At 40.7% G+C, this 17,729-nt stretch overlaps 1 long non-coding RNA gene across 1 annotated transcript; it reads right to left on the bottom strand.

The window, feature by feature from the left end:
* Positions 1-7,048: 7,048 nt before the first annotated feature.
* Positions 7,049-12,659, bottom strand: LOC307044701. Its single transcript, XR_013809664.1, has 3 exons — positions 12,115-12,659; positions 8,510-8,626; positions 7,049-7,284 (listed from the first exon to the last, which is right to left on the bottom strand). It is a non-coding gene; the product is annotated as an uncharacterized lncRNA (long non-coding RNA).
* Between the last annotated feature and the right edge of the window lie 5,070 nt (positions 12,660-17,729).

Here is a 17,729-nt window from a genome sequence, read left to right on the forward strand (position 1 = left end):
GACTCTAGCTTTAGAAAACTGTCCTCACTCTCACTTGAAGCAAGAAGTTAGACATATTGCATATAAGTAAATACATATTTGATTAACATCCACACAGGTTGACATAAAATGCGTTATAAGCCCAACACATTCAAACATGTGAACAAAAACAAATATGCAGTCACATGTGCACACTCACAAAGCCGGGAGGTGAGTAACCATCTGGCTTCTGTTTCCCTGCGCGCTGTGATTTACACTCTGAGGCAGAAGGCTGAAACTTTAGCTTGACGTTGCACAGTGTGCTGCTCCAATCAGTGCCTCCATCTTCTGTTTATGGATCGCAGCTACCAGCTGTTAAGCACTTCCATTTGAACTATAGTCATTTCCTGGCAAAGACCGAAGGAGGCCAGCTAGTCAAAGGTTCACTCGGACCCAAGCGGGACCAGACATATTCGATTGAGTGAACAAAGTTTATTTAAGCAATGAGGTGTGGGAAGAGCACTGAAAAGGTTGCAATCTTTTCAGCAAATTCTCAAGATTAATGTTGAAAAATGTTCAAGGGCAACAGGGCAAACTTATATTTCACAGCTGAAAGCTGAGATTAGTTTTTTTTATTTGTTCTGATGTTGTATTTGACTTTGGTATTTTTTTATTCATGATTTTACCCTACATTTAGTTTCCCCAATATATTTTGAAATTAAATGATCACAATATTTAGAAGTATATGTATTTTGTATTACATAATACAAACCTCAGTCTTAAAAATGACCAACAATAAATGAACTCATTGCATCATACAAAACTGGTCTTTATCTTGGCAAAATAACCAGATTTTAATTTCTTTTTTCTGGTCACTCAATGTATTGTTGTAGTTAAGATGTCAAGAATCACTGTCAAGGTTTTCTTCTATATAATCATTGTTGAATTGTATTCAAAGCCGATTAAACACTTTTTAAACTGGTTCAATGGTAACATTTTGATAGTAATGTATTTACTGTATTTTTGGAGTAAAACTAATGCAATATGCTCATCAAACCCGTAATCTGATCTGCATTACTTTACGCTTTTGATTCCTTACTATTTTGAAAACATAGCCAATCAAACAAATGTCATATGTTAAAAATAGTCTTAACTTAAGTAGCTGTATAAAAACGTGTGTTCCAAAAAGTTGAACACGTATACCAGAATACATCTCTGAATATGAACTGTATAACTTTCTGTTTTGACATACTCCTTGAGAAATAGTACGACTATACTTCTAAATGTAGTTTCTCTTACAGGAAATTAGTTACATATAGCTTCTCAGAGGCTAAGCAAGATATGAGTTCTTACATTTGTTTCCTTCATACTGTCTTAAGTCACCTTTTGTCTGTCACCATAAGACAACCTAAAGCCGCTGTGTAATATCTAAAAGTCATATCGGTTATTTGTTGCTGGGTTGGTGTTGTATCTCTGACAGATCTACTTGAGACCAATCAGAGCTCTGGTTGGCTGCGTGAGAAGCTCTTCCCCTTATGTTCAGGCCGAATGTTCATGATATTTCTGATTCCCAAATAATTACCAATGAAAAGCAGCAGATAGGGAGAGAGGCAGTGAAAGTCGGTGATAGGCATCTCCAGAGAAGAAAGAGATTTAAAATAAAATATGAGTTCACATGCAGAATGACGCAATGCATTGAAAATTATATTTTGATTTCAAATTCTAAGATGAGCAATTCCCCTGAATGATCCTAATTAGACGGATGTGAGATTGAAAACATAAAGAGACATCATGGTTTGGAATGCATTGTGTGGTTTCTGGCTCCTGGTCAGGTTTATATGCCACAGGCGATCCTGAGGAGCTGAGGTAGGTTTCTCCCCTTGATAAACCTCCAACATTATGACTCTGCACGCACTGTCAAATCAATGTATCTCCTAACCCATCCCAGCCACTGATTATACAAAACAATTTGCCCATTCATTTCTGAGAGCTCTCTGTGTGTTTGCTGTTACGGCAGGAGCAGTCGCAAGCGTTTCAAGGTTTAAAAGCTGAACCATTGGGATCCAAGGTCGACAGCATCTATCTCTACTTTGCATTTCTAATAAAAAGTCAACACAAACTAAATAATAGTCTGTTTGTACTCTAGATAGAAGGACACAGAGCTAGAGGGATGTTCATGTAAAAATCAGTTGCAGAACCCATCATGCTTTCTTTTGATGCTGTTTAGCATTTAAATGCCCTCAAGTTGTACCAGGGCAGCTAAACACTCTTAAATTAAAACCTTGTGTTATGCTACAAGGATTTAAGTCTTGTGTTTCAAACAGCAAGGCTATAATTGCTTTAGTCTTGATCAGAACTACAGTCAAGCATACAGCTGCAGAAATGTTAAGCTCACACAGTAAGTTCACATTAATTCAGTTTGCATCCCTCTGGGAGTTAAAACAAGGATCCTGTGATGGATTTGTAAAGTAAACAGATTGAAACATCAGAAAAACTCAAGGGGACTCATCAAGGTATTTTGGGCACTCACTTCCCTCAATGGCCTGCATGATGCAAGACGTTTGCTTTGCTTTTACCGGCAGATATGAAATTCAAAAACATGATAAATGAATGATAAATATAAATGGGTTGATCAGTAGGCGGTCAACAAAACAGACATAGGTTGCAAGAAGCAGAAAGAGGCTGAGAATGAGAAAGAAATAATGGTGTAAATCTCCCTGTGAGCATGAAGTCTTCTCCGTAATGGAAATGGGGAAATGCATTTTCATGATTCATGTTGGCCATTTCCACTTATGGTCTGCAAATCATTAGAGCAACAGACGTCATATTTCTGCCTAAATGGCAGCTGAATGCTCAGACGGTGGATAAGAAAGAAGCTCACAGAGAGGAAGAGTCACAAAAAATGTACTGGGAAATAATTTGGGATGGGTGAATCACAGTATGGCTTTAGCCACTGACTTCTGTTAAGTTGCTGGTAAATACAGCCCCAAGCTTTAGTGGCTTTCAAAGGCAGAGGTGTACAGTATTTGAAGCTCAGCATCTGTTTTGTTTTTTGTGTTAGTGTATTAGGAACAGCCTTTACAACAAGAACCCTGGTGAGAGCATGGAATTATATGGGATTATAGTCGACATTAGCATCGTTTTCGAGCGTCTATTCATCTCAAAGACTGAAGTTCTGCTGTGGTTACCTCCTCTGAGCATGTCTCTCCAAACTGCCACATCAGCACCACCGTTGTTATCCAAATGTCTTGCAAAGTCTTAGTTATATTAGGAAACACACAAGTGATAACCACAAGCATATGTATGTACACATAAACAAGAATGATCACATACTAACTTAATCCCAACAGATGGGTTCATACACGAGAAGGGAGGGAGGAGGAGAAAAAAGGAAAAGTAGTATTACAGTTTGTAACACAACATATTATTGTGATGTAATTGCAAGATAAATTCAATGTATCCATTTTGTTTTTAAATTGTTGTTTTTTAAACCAAGTTTTCTTTTTTTGTTCCACTCATGGCAATACAAAGAAATCAATTCACAAACACAGCTCTGAGCAGTTTACAGAACAAAGCAGGGAAAATAAAGTTGTCTTATTTCTGCTCCTTACTCAATAAATGGTCTGTCAATCACAGATGCTGAGCAACCAATACTTACAACAACATTACAAAACAAACACAATCAAAAGTAATACACAGTCATTTGGCCTCAAGAAAAATTGAAATATTTGGATTTTGACAAACGTTCTCATATGCTGGACTTTAGATAAACCCCACAAAAGGATTTAACTATTTATTATTTGTATTTCAAAGCTTGCATGCATGCATGAGGAGAACTTCTAATATACTATATACTGTATGTTGTAGAATTCATTCATTAAATGGACCATTTATTTTGGCCTGAGCAACTGTGAAATTGTGTTGCTTTAACACATTTCATGATGATGGGCGAACTGATGTATTTTATTTCTAATTTTCTCTTTTACAAAAAGATTTGTTGATCGTGTTCAGCTTATTCAATCATGCATTGAACTTTATTGACAACCTTGTGAAAACACTTCTTCATTTACAAGGATTCTCTGACAGGAACAAGTCAATGATCCTTAAAGTTCTTAATACCCGTCACACACGCACAAACACACACACACACACACACACACACACACACACACGCACAAACACACACACACACATACGTTTTTCATGAAACAACACACACACACACACACACACACACACACACACACACACACACACACACACACACACACACACACACACACACACACACACACACACACACACACACACACACACACACACACACACACACACACAACCAAATTGCCTCTAAACATTTTGAAAATATTAAGGTTAATTATAATGCCACATCAGGCTTATAATTCGAATTTGCATATTTCATTAAAGCCATTTGGTTGTATGCTGCAACTTACATGACACCTTCAAAAAGCTGCCTATTAAACTGACAGCCTCCATTGGTCGCTGGCTATTTGGAACAATTTGTATCTGCATGGCTAGGGTTTAATTGAGCTGCAATTGCTCCCACAGAGTACAGAGGAGGGCAAGGTCAGAATGCTAATGTGTACCCTCATTCTAGCATATAAAGGGTGACATAAATCATATTTCTAAAGAAAAAACACTTGCACTTTGATAATTTCCAGTTAAGACGTGAATAAGGCAGTGCAGACACTTTGAGTTGACGCATCCTGTTCTAATTTTCTAATAGCCTTTCTGTATTTTCCCTCTCTGAACTTCTCTGGAAATGAATGAACGTCTTTCTCTAATTTTTCCATTTATCTCAATTTACTGTATTTGCCCTCGATCTGACCCTGATTGTTGCAGAGCCCATCACAGCCTGACATCACTCCCTGATACCAGCAGAGACTGTTTCCCCTTCCTCGTCTTGAGGGTGACAATGAACTGCCCTGACATCTCTTGTGCAAGAATCAAAGCCTAAGAAAGTGTACCTAAGATAAAAGGAGCAATGAATCATGTTGCTACATAATTGACAGAGAAAACGAATGCACCACTGGAGTCAAATATTCAATCAAAGGCAGAAAGTGGGACATATCGTGTCTGTTTAATCACATGTTTTCCCTTTTTTTGGGCCAAACGAAAAAAAGCCAACATAAAAAGAAAAATATCAAACAAAGCTTTTTTTATTAATACCATAGGCCTCTGGCGCATTTTCTTGCCTGCTTTTTTTTTGTAAATGATTGGACCTGTACTGTAGAGTGAGACTTTAAATCACTGCACTGTAAAATCTCACATCCCCTCTCATCTTTCCGTCTAAAATGCTGTTTTATAGCAGAGTGACAACCTGGCAAACACACTTTGCTCACTGTTGAGGTTTGGCTCAAACTTTGTCTGCTAACACTCAAATAAATAAAAACTCTGGTCTACTCTTCTTGGCCTCTTGTCTCGAGAGGCTCTTTTTTCTGCGCCTCTGTGATTGCGATCTTCGTGCCTTTGGTTCGGCCATCCGCATCCCGTGCTCCCCTGTTTCGTAGAAACTTTATCTTCCACCGTACACCCGTGTCTCTGGACTAATATTCAGGTTGCTTTTAAAGCTCCCTTCAGGGGGGTTTGTATCAGATGCAGACAGACAACACAGGGAAACACACAAAGGGCAGAAGACACCGGCTCACATGCATATGTGGATTGTGGGTTCTTATAATAAGGGCATTGTTGGTTGTTATCAGCCAAGCTTTCACGTTGAAACTGGCTGACAATCAGATGGATCTATATAAGAAGTTGGTAGCCGCAGAGAGGAGCTTGTCTAATTCCTTCTTTAATATCTGTCACAGCGTGTTATGAGCACATCTCAAAAAACATCCACTGAGACACTGCTCCACTGATACCTACATAAGGATGCAGGCAATATAAGTTACATTATCCCAAAGCTTGCATTGTGTCAGCGCTCGTGCAAGAGACCTGCTCATCATGGGGTGCCGAAGTAATTACGTCACAAACAACATTATACTTAGAAAAAGGATCCATGCAAAAGAAGGTTTGGTTTAGCTGTGGGTTTGAGGCTGCATCGTGACAGAGTTCTATTTTTAGGTTTTGGGATATTGTTTGCATGTTTGGTGATGGGGGGTACAAACATTGTGGTAGGATTCACTGACACAGGTTGGCTGTGATGGTCTTGCTAGGAGAACAGACCAATATCCAACAGCCTGGGAAGCGCACTTTAACACCAGCAGATCCAGGCAGCTGTAGAGTAACTCAGCTCCAGGCCAGCTCGTTCTCCAGATACCAGCTTGAGAAAGCTTTAACACGGCTAAATGTGCCCCTGCATTATGGCTTTGTTCAGTAAGTAGTTTGATGGCTTATCTTTCTTTCTTTTTTAAGCAAAATATGTGAATAGTGGAACCTAGTGGGAATGAATGACCAATGGCCAGTGACTGGGATTATCCAACCAGTGATCATCTGTTCCATTCGTTTTATTGAAACACGCACACACTTACATCCATATATGTTCCATAATGCAGCCCTATAATGGACCATTTAATCATTCTTACTGCACTGTGAGGGAGTGGATCAACATTGACTCCCTTCAAATATCCCTAATAACATAGTCATTGGTTTTAGTGCAATAAATACAGTGGGACACATGGTAGGAGCCCGCCTGTCAACGTGCTACAGGATTTTCCATGAAGATCCTTTTGGGTGTTTAGCAACAGCACAGCAGAGAAAGATATATGAGGTGGGTCAGTATAACCACACTAATGCTAAAGCAAGGTGTCTGAGCAGCTGTGCAATACTGCAAGCCTGCAGTTATCATGATATATCAGCTGCCTGTTTCACAATCAGCAGTTGAAGCTGGTATAGCAAATCACTCAGTTAGGCTCATCAGAAAATCTTATCATCTCATTTGATGTGGTTTTAAGCCTAAATTAGTCAAGGGATTTAGGGATTAGATAAGAACGTGGATTATACCAACTACGACATAGGGTTGCAGGTGTGTGTGTGTGTGTGTGTGTGTGTGTGTGTGTGTGTGTGTGTGTGTGTGTGTGTGTGTGTGTGTGTGTGTGTGTGTGTGTGTGTGTGTGTGTGTGTGTGTGTGTGTATGTGTGTGCCATGAAGCTGTTGTGTGATGCAGGGAAAGAGAGAGGATTGTGTATATGTAAGCATTTGTGTGTTTGCATACATGTTTATGAATGTGCATGTGTTGGAGTGTGTGTGAGTGATCTATAACCGCACAGCTCTCTTCATCACAGATGGTGCAAATATGGATGCCAGCGTGATGATTCTTCCCAGACCCAGTGGGGGCCAGAATGATTGTCTGAGATTTTGGATGAGCTGGAAGACAGAATGAGGCACAAATTAGTCTTGTTAACGAAGGACAATGAGTGTGACATGCAGCTGTCTAATCCCATATCTTTGAAGCACGCAGAGAACATTCAGAGGAGAGCTTCCTATCACGTGGAGGCCAAGAACATGTTCAGTCTGCAGCAAAAGCCACTTGCAGAACCATATTGGGTCTGAGGATCTGGCAGAACATGTCGGATATTACACTATGGGGAAAAGCACTTTATTCATTCACTCATTTTTCTGTGTTCAGACCATAAATCAGACACCGTGTTACTGCGTCAGCTCTCTAAGGGTTCACTTATATGACTGTGGTTGGAAACACATTTAGATCCCCATAAGAAATCATCGCTGATCCCTTGGAAATGTCATTGGATTAAGAGATGCCGTATTTATTGCTGTTACTAAGCAAGAACAACATGTGGGGTTGTAGTGCTAAATCTGAATATCTGTGCTGGTAAAAAGCATCTAACAACAGTATGTGTGTGTGTGTGTGTGTGTGTGTGTGTGTGTGTGTGTGTGTGTGTGTGTGTGTGTGTGTGTGTGTGTGTGTGTGTGTGTGTGTGTGTGTGTGCGTGCGTGCGTGCGTGCGTGCGTGCGTGTGTGTGTGTGTGTGTGTGTGTGTGTGTGTGTGTGTGTGCATGCGTGTGTGTGTGTGTGTGTGTGTATGTGTGTGTTTGTGTGTTTGTGTGCTCCTTTGACACATTCACATGTAGTTACTACTGCTGGATGACTTGGCCAATCTGTAATAGCTGCCTGGCAAAGATTGGCCACTATCACTTAGAATTTCTTGCTATGATATAAATAGTATCGTATTGCAAGCCAAAAATCAAGGAGAACAACAGACAGCCATTTTCCATAAGTCTCTATTTGGCTGTGTTTCCATTCCTCTTGCATTCTCACACTTTCTATCACCCTCAAAACGGTTTCAGTCATATGAAGTCATCAGAACGATCAGTCAGTAAATTATCGTTTTCCCCATTGTATATTAATGTAGAAATCATATCTTGTATTAAGCGAGAAACCAAAATGATCACTGTTGATGTTACTCGATAATACAGGATGTGACATTTATCATATACAGTACATCATATTAAAGCTATCTCGTAAAGTCAGTGAATCCAGATTTGAGGTGTGGGATTTGGATTTCACCACACACTTCTTGGCCTCATGTTTACTTTCTTTGGCATGCGTCGAAGCTGAACTTTGCACCTACCATAGTCTCCAGAGATTTCAAGTGTTCACAGACCAATCACAGGAGGCACGGATGTTAGATGTTCGAATTTCAGCACAGTGCTCGTAGCCAAAAGCACTTTATGTTATTTCTCCCCCTCTGTCATGGATTACAAGGAGACAAGTTTAAGAGTTATAATGTTCTTTAACATGACCTTACAAGACCAAACGGTATGATTTTATTGTGGCTGCTCACATGAGTTATATTATTATTCTCCTTCCTCACAGGCAGATGCATCCCCTCTTCCACTAAATAGATGTTGTGGTTGAGGCAAGTGGTTAGAAAGGCATTGTCAACAACTACAGGACAATGACTTTAATATATTTTCTTTTGTTAACAGAGCAAATATCTCCACACAGTATGAATTATCTGAACTATAATAATGAATGAGGGGCATAATGAGATGTTACAAATTGCCTTTCATTTTGTTCTCCCTTTTGGATCATTAGCTGCCGTCCCACATGACGCTGCAGACCAGGAAACTTAGTGTAACTGTTAGAATACCATTTCAAGCACATTTTAGGGCTCATTTGCGCAGCATGTGAGGAATGTTTAGCTAAGAGGTCGCAAGTCTGGTGATTAAGGCTTGGCTCCATTTTCTTCTTCATGAGAATGGATTACTTCAAAATAATCCCATTTATGGGATCATAAATAACTTTACTCTGAATTCATGAGCCTTGGAGACTTTGAATATTTGTGGCAGGCTAATGTTGTTATTTCACATCTGGAATTACTTAATTTTTTTTCCAAAAGAGGTGCTCCTGTAGGCATGTGTGCACATACACACACAATGTTGATATTGCTCAAACAATAGACATTGTTTCAGCATTTAAATAGGAAACTGGGACAGTTTTTTTTGACACATGGAAGTGGCAACAGTTTGAGCCTGGTCCTCAGCCCTCCTTTTGACTGGGCTGGGTGTCACAGTTGACCCTAAAGTCTCCGGTCACATTTAATTGCCACTATGACTCAGCAAAACTGGAAAGCTCGCCAGTCAGCTCGCCTGCAATGCCCGGTCCAACCTCGAGCCACAGCAGAACAGAGCAGACCAAAGCTTTGACATTTTGAGAGATAGCAGCCGCGGAGCAGTCTGGGGTTTACACCAACTGTCTTTCTTGGCCCGGGGTAGAGGAGCCCGTAATATTCAGCACATTTCCTACACGGCTAATATGTTCTGGACATTGTCTGAGCCAGTAAAAATACACTCATTTCCAGACCTTGAAGCTGGTTTGCATCCAGGTCTCTTTGACAATTTATGGAAAAATATGAGTGCAGGAAGGAGGGGGAAAAGGAATATTCATTTCTTGCTTAGCGTGATGTTATTTGACTGCCACAAAGAAAAACTGCAGCATACAGAATTTGGTCAAATAAATCATAGATACAAAGAAGAAAACGTTTATGTTGTTTTTATGTTTTTTTTATGTATGCAAAAAACGTGATGACTACAATTAATTAAAGGGAGGGAATCCTCATGACACACATTTTTAAATAATTATCATCTGATAAAACAGACCAGTCTCTGCCAGTCTTTTTTTTTTTTTTTTTAATCCGATGACGTTATCAGTGATTTTAAGCTGATTAATTACCGAAATAACATCAACCCTGTGGGCGGCGCCATTTTGACGAGTCACATGACTTATTTTACCGGAAGTGACGTGAACTATGCGTTTGGTGTCGAGGACAAATTGATGTATGTGGTTTGTTCATGTTGTTTACTCTAGTTACTCTCACAATTCTATTGAAATATGCCTCATTGTATCGCGAAACATTGCCACAATTCGGATAGGAACAATCCACGGAATGCTCCGTGTGCACGTGCACGTGTGCTCCGTGAATGCTCCGGAATGCTTTCTTTATTTGATTGATTAACTACTATGGAATTTATTCAACTACATTGTACCATTATTATGTTAGGCAGGGCTGCCAACACTCACGCATTGAGCTTGAGAGTCACGCAATTAACCCATATCTCACGCACTCACGCCACACTTGCCTTTCTTCACGCTAAGTTTTCGTCCAAAACAAATGTATATAAATATAAAAATAAAGTGAAGGAACAGCAAACCGAGCGCTCTACGAAATGAGACGGTCTTCTGGCCTAGTTCAGTAAAGTTGGAACGATGTTGGAAGATTCTGATTTCACGGATCAATAACTCATGAAAACGTTATTCAGACACAAATGACGTCTCCTACGTACCGTGGTAAGGTTGACAACGAACTACAATCACATTTTGATAACAAAAAAAGCCAATACGCGCCGTCCTCCGAACTGGACACATTACATTGGTCTCTATCCGCAGCCGGAGAAGAAACGAGTGCTCAGGGACCGTCTGCAAAGTGCAACTCCCAAAAAAGACTATACAATAATATTCAATCACTATTATACAGCTTATTAGTACCAAACTCACCACACACATCAATAGTCTCCTGGTGGTCATACTACAGCAGAGAGTTTGGAAGAATATGCTTTTGAATAATTGTGGGGAATATTTATAATGTAAAATCTTCAATAAATATGGCATCATCTTAAATAACTTTACTATTATACAGTATATTTCTACCAAACTCACTATTTGCATTGTTGTTGTTAGCATCTGGTTAGCTTAACGGATATTAAAATCTGTTTCTAAAACAATGAGAGGGAGAGCTCTGTCCTGTCAGACTGAGAGATAACTACAGCTCAGTGAGGTAAGGGACTCTGTTTAGATGCTTTAGTCTAGTTATCTCAGTGGGTCTCATACGTTTTGGTCTCCATTTATGAGAATAAATGAAAAACAGTTATGAAATACTATATGACAGTGAAACAAGAATACAGTTTAAATGGTGAGTGATCTGTAAAATATCCATAAAGAAAAAGAAAATCTGTTTACCATAAATTCATCAGGGGAGCATGCCCCCGGACCCCCCTAGAGGAGATGAGGACCCCCCCCCCCACTTATAAAATAGCACTTGATTGTAAGAGTTGCGGGTACACTGTGTATGTGCGTATTCCACTGTAGCGCCCGGTACATTAATGGGAAACCCTGTACATGTTCAATACATTTGTAACACGGTACACATGAACGTTTCTTTTTTCGGTTCACCAAAAGAAAATCTCACTCCAAGCTGAACTCAAATGTTGGCAGCCCTGTGTTAGGACTCCTAGCCTACATTGTTCTATAAAGAGTGCATTCTGTAGATATGCTTTTTGATTTATTTTATCATGGCTATACTTAGTACAGTTTTGGTTTTGAAAATTATCTGTCATTGTCCTTCATGTCCTTGCCATGCAATTGTAGACAGAATCCATTTGACACGCTTTAGAATTAACAACCATAAACTTCTTATTGAATATGGTCGATACACAAATACTCCTGTAAATGACAGGTTGTGCAAACATTGCCATGAGATTGAGGATGAAAATCATTTCCTCCTAGAATGTAAACGTCAATATACAACTTTTGATAAAGTCAATTCGATCTTTAATCCAGAACTTCCTAACCAAATAAAATGTCTTTAGTTGATATGTCCATTAATAATAATAATAATAATAATTGTAAAGTATATAATGCTAAGAAGAAAGGGCTGTACCCGTCAAATGTACCCACCTTTCATTTATTGGTTCAACCAAAGAGGTGCGTTTCACATCCTTCATGGCAACCAGTGCTGTTCTCAATACAGCTTTTTCTAACACCACAGTGTCGAATTCCCTGTGTAAACATTATGCAATCCAAGTCGTCTGTGAACAGTTTATTTTCAAGCTCTTCAAGCTCATGACAACATATTGTTCATGAGAGGATTGTCCATGGCTACACCATTCATGTACAGGTCTCCCTACTCGCCCCCCGAAAATCAATTGCATGAGTAAAGGGATCATCTCCAGCAAGATCACCGTGCTGTTCATCCTCATCGTCACTGTCCCTGGATTCCTGACGGTTCTGGCCACTTGGCTCGAACCTGTATGGCTGAATTCCCCCATCCAATCTCTCCACATTGCTCAAAACTTCTTCCTCGGCTGACGAGTCCGAACTCAAATACTCCGCCATGTTTTCGTCGAATGAGCTGTCGTGTTTACAAAGTGAACGCATAGATGACGTCACGACCTAGTTTTTCGGATCATGTGACTACTGAAAATGGCCAAAATGGCAGCTGCCTGACGGAATATACAGGTTTTGATAAAAAAGAGCTATAAAATCATTATTTACCGGGGAATATCCCTGATTTCTTCAGGGTATGGTTTAAACATAATGTTTCACTAAATACTGAAGTTTTTATTAACTATCTAATGACTGGAGCCTTCCTTTAAATGAACAATTGATATATCAAGCAATAAAAAACAATGGTTCTCATTGGAGGATGTTTGCCATTACTAATCGAGTAGATTGAACCAATGTAAACTCTCAGCCTGTTTCCCAGTTTACTGTACAGCCAAACCTGGCTCATGTTCAAACTGCTGTGGTTTTTCTCTTGTGGGACATTCTGATGGACAGTTTGAGTTGCACCAACATTCTTTGTATATTTTTCCAAAGCTATTGTTCATCAGAAAACACTTTAGCAGAATCTGTTCAGTTGTTTTTGGACGCACTCGGTCAACCCACATGAAACGGGAAAAGTTTCAATGATCAATATCTCCAGGTCTGCCTGTCAGCACACAATAATCAATTTTGTCGGCTGAAATATTAGTTTATGGATCTTAAGGCTTTCATTGGTGGTGTTCCTGTTCCACGCATTATGATGTTTTGACATTGGAGCACTGTTAAAGGAAACCAATCTCTTGCATGCCTCAGGTCAAGATGGATGTGTTGAGAGCCACAACCCAGACCAGATTCCCCATGGTGGTTTAGCAACTGGCCCATTTCTTGAATCCCCTCTTCCTGCCTTTTCCTTCCCCTCATCCATCCCCTCCATTTCCCTCCCAGGGACTATTCCAGCTCTAGCAACTGGAAATTCCCCTGTCTGTTGAAAGGCATCCATCACTGGCACTCAGCAGCCATTTCAGACATGTGATTTGGGTGCAGAATGATTATAACAAGCACCTCAATCTTTCGGTCGCTGCAAAATGACTACTGACTGGTTCAGGGGAAGGAAATAGTTTGACAGGGAAAATGTTTATGCCCTGACCACTCAAGCGTAAACGTGGATTAGGGACAATGTTTCAGAGGTGGAGAAGTCAAACTGAACAGGATCATGTTTGCCTATCTTGACAAACTGGATAAGGGTTAAACGCCATGTTTTCTATCCAAATAACTATCATGTTTAGCCTCTGAACAACTATATTGTTTTAGTAACAATGAACAATGTTCTATTATTCTGCTGTTAAGTAAATGGTGGAACAGTCAGGTACGGAGCCCTGGAGGGTTCATAGAGAGAACAATAAATAAAACGAGGCCACGTTTTATTAATTTGTGTGCATGAGATGTAATTCGTGGCCTCAATTTAAATAAAACGAGGCCACGCTTTATTCATTTGTGCGCACTATATACTTTCTCGTTCGCACGAGAAAGTTACCGGTGCACCAAGTAGGAAGTGGAGCGCACAGGAGACAACCGTTTCATTGCAGACTGTTATGTTCATGTGGGGAAATGAAAGTGCATACATTATTTGGGATATATTTAAAACTCGGACTTCATTTTAGGGAGATTTCGGCCAGAGGTGTAGAGCTATTTGTTTAAGCACCGGATTCGCAAAACAGGAGAGTCTGTGAACCAGTCTGCCTTGATCTATGAATTCATGTATGTGACTCTTGCAGTATCTGCTATCTGCGCGCAGAGAGCTGTGTCTTTTACGCTGCGCCTTCACTGTGTTTACCTTCAGAACAGCTGAATAGAGATAGAGGCTGCTACGTTTTAGCCTCACACACCTCTACACACACACCTCTACACCCCTATTACTCGTTTTATGAAGGAGATGTCCGGTCACCAGGCCGCATGATGTGTAAATAACCCAATTTGTGTACTGTGAAACTAAAAAGGATATGACATTGTTTTTGTTACTTTCGTTGCAGTTGTATATCAATCAATTAATCAATGTTTATTTATATAGCCCAATATCACAAATGTTACATTTGTCTCAGTGGAATTCACAGTCGGTACAGAATATCAGTATGACAATAGGACACCCTCTGTCTTTAGACCCTCACATCGTACAAGGAAAAACTTCCAGAGAAGAACCCCACAGTTTAAAGGGGAAAATGGGAGAAACCTCAGGGAGAGCAACAGAGGAGGGATCCCTCTCCCAGGACGGACAGACATGCAATAGATACCGTGTGTAAATTGAAGAGATAATACATTTTACAGCGTAGGTAGACCAAATGTTTGGAAATGCATGTGTCTATAATAAGAAGATGAATCCATGAGGATGTCAACAATCCTGTGGGAGCCATCAGGGAAGTAGTAGATGAGCGTCAGGCAGGACCGCAGAGACAGGTTCAGCCACGACTCGAAGTCCAGGACTCAAATCCAGAACTCAAGATAGAGGATCCAGGACTCAGGACCACAGCAACAGGATCAGCCTCGACTCAGGATCCCGGCATAGAAATTTGGGGGAGGCTGGGTTAATCAGAACATGAGAGTACACAGGTAGAGACACACAGAAGGAAGAAGGAAGGTGTCCCCCGACAGTCCGAGCCTATAGAAACTAACGTGTCTACGTACATGCACTCCCTTAGGATAGGTTGAGGGATAAGGGGTAGCAAGTAAGAAGTAAGGAACAGAGGTGGAGAGGCACAAGTTACAACGTGTCTACGTACATGCACTCCCTTAGGATAGGTTGAGGGGAAAGGGTAGCAAGTAAGAAGTAAGAAACAGAGGTGGAGAGGCACACGCAGGGAGAAAGGTCCCCACCGGAACCTTAATTGGAATTGGTGAGAGGTAAGAGGTATATGTCTTAAATGTAATTTAGGTTAACTTCCTGTTTTATTTAGATGCTTTTATTTTGAAGGTGAGTTTACAGGAAGTTGTTGTTGCTATGGAAACGTAAAATGCTACATGATAGCTGTGTCCCAATTCAGAGGCTGGGTCCTCCTGAAGACCCAGCTTGGGTCCTCCGCGGACTGCGAAATGAGACGGTCTACGGAGCATGTCCTTGTACGTCACCGGCAGTTACCCCTACATTTTGCCGCCCCCGTCACCTAGCAACCAGCTGCAGTCACAAGTGCCGGTAATAATTTCTGAAACTAGGCAAAATATTTTCAAACTGTTTTCAAACTGTTTTCAAAACTGTTTTCAAAACTGTTCAATATGGAGTCAGATCTAGCTGTACTTATTTTGGTGTTATGTTTAAATTATTTTCCCGAGGTCGCAACAGGCCCCCGTGAAGAGGGCTTCATTCTCCCCGCGCATCTGGATAAATTGCGCAGTCTGCTCCTTGCTCCCTATCAAAACAAAATTGTTGCAGTAAGATTTGTATAACAAAAGCAGTTAAATAAATAAATTAGCTTTATAATGAATCCCAACAATATGAAAACCAAACAGGGTTTAGAAATATTTTCACTTCATATTATTTTATGTATGTAATATAAAGAAGACATCTCCAATTGCCCGTATATTTAAATACACAAATTAAATATGTTTACTTTTCTTTCATTTCGTTTACTATTTGGGTGAGTACATTTAAAAACGAATCCAGCTGAAACCGTTGTAGCCGTTGATGGGACGTTACAAGCCTTATTTTATTTTTTTAAACTCATTCGTCACCGTCACCCGTTGCATCCTGGGATATGGTAGACCGCGGAGTGTACATCAGATGTATCCTCTAAATCTGGGGAAAGAAGGCTGCATTTGCGGGCCGCATTCGGAGGAGTCTTGTCTTTTTTTAAAATTGGGACATCCTTCGTTTGGCGGAAGTGACGTATGCGGACTCCGAATGCATCCTCAGGAGGATGCGGCCGCTGAATTGGGACACAGCTGATGTGTGCATGTTTGGTGTATGTCCGACACCGGTGTAGAAGTTGTCGATACTTCTTAATACATGCATGTGTGTATGTACAAGGAATACACAATGCATAGGCAAGTGGTGGCTTTATTTATGACCACAGCATGAACAGTGAACATGTACGTTGCATGCCGACTAACAACTGAATGCCTATTATCTTATCACGTCACCGGGTGGCGCACCAGCTACGGTGGCCTGCAAAGGACAAACTTAATCATATGAGAATGATCTACATCCCTTCTCTTTAGCTGATGTTTCTATCTGAAAGTAAATAACATTTAAGGCAGAGGATATTGAACATTCCTTTAGCATTTGGTGACACAAACAATAAACCATTACTAAATACCTTACCAGGTAACAGGAAAATGAAATGACTAAACATATCACTTTAACAAGATTGTCCAACAGTGTTACTGCACATATTTAGGGTTTGGTTTGCATGTCTGACCTGATCGTGTTATGTATGGTGTGTCACTGTTGTTGCAAGGGAAATGTGATGTGTGTCTTGGTAGTGAAGGGGAACTGTTCTGTGTCAGCCTGATGTTTCTCTCAGGTGTTTGTGGTGTGTGGGGTACACAGTCCATCATAGAGGGGTCGGTGTTTTGAGGGTCGAAATCTTGAGGCTGCTGTTGCTGGGGCAACGGCTCGAGAACAGGAATGATGTAACGACGATTCCGTCTGTATGAAGTCCCGTTGGCTTGGATTATGTAAGAGCGGGGTTTCTCGCTCACGTCCTTGACAACGCCAAGCCGATCGTATCCTTTTGGGGTATGCATCCTGATCACTTGTCCCTCTGCCAGGGGTTTTAGAGGAGAACTTGAGATGTCATAGTGGCGCTTTAGGATGAGCCGCTTGTTGAGGAGTTGTGTTCTGATTAGTTGTGCATCTTTTGGGTTTGGCTGTAACAGTTTGGTGCTCACAGGGATGGCTGCACGTGTTTGTCGCGACATCAGGCGTTCAGCAGGAGAGCCTAACGTCAGATCACGGGGAATGTTTCTGAGATTTACCAGGTTGAGGAAGACATCTGTGCCATCTTTGTGTGAACGTTCCATCAGCTGTTTTGCACTGCGAACTGCTCTCTCTGCTAGTCCGTTTGACTGTGGTTATTCAGGACTGCTGGTGATGTGAACAAAGTCCCACTGTTTTGCAAAGTCCTTGAAATGCTGACTGGCGTACTGTCCAGCATTATCAGAGATGAGTGTGTGTGGTGTGCCGAAAACAGAGAAATGTCTCTTCAATTTAGTTATCACAGTTGATGAGGTCACATCCCGTAGAAGGTCGATTTCAAACC

This window comes from Notothenia rossii, assembly GCF_949606895.1.
Source record: "Notothenia rossii genome assembly, chromosome: 6".
In the NCBI taxonomy this organism is placed as follows: Eukaryota; Metazoa; Chordata; class Actinopteri; order Perciformes; family Nototheniidae; genus Notothenia; species Notothenia rossii.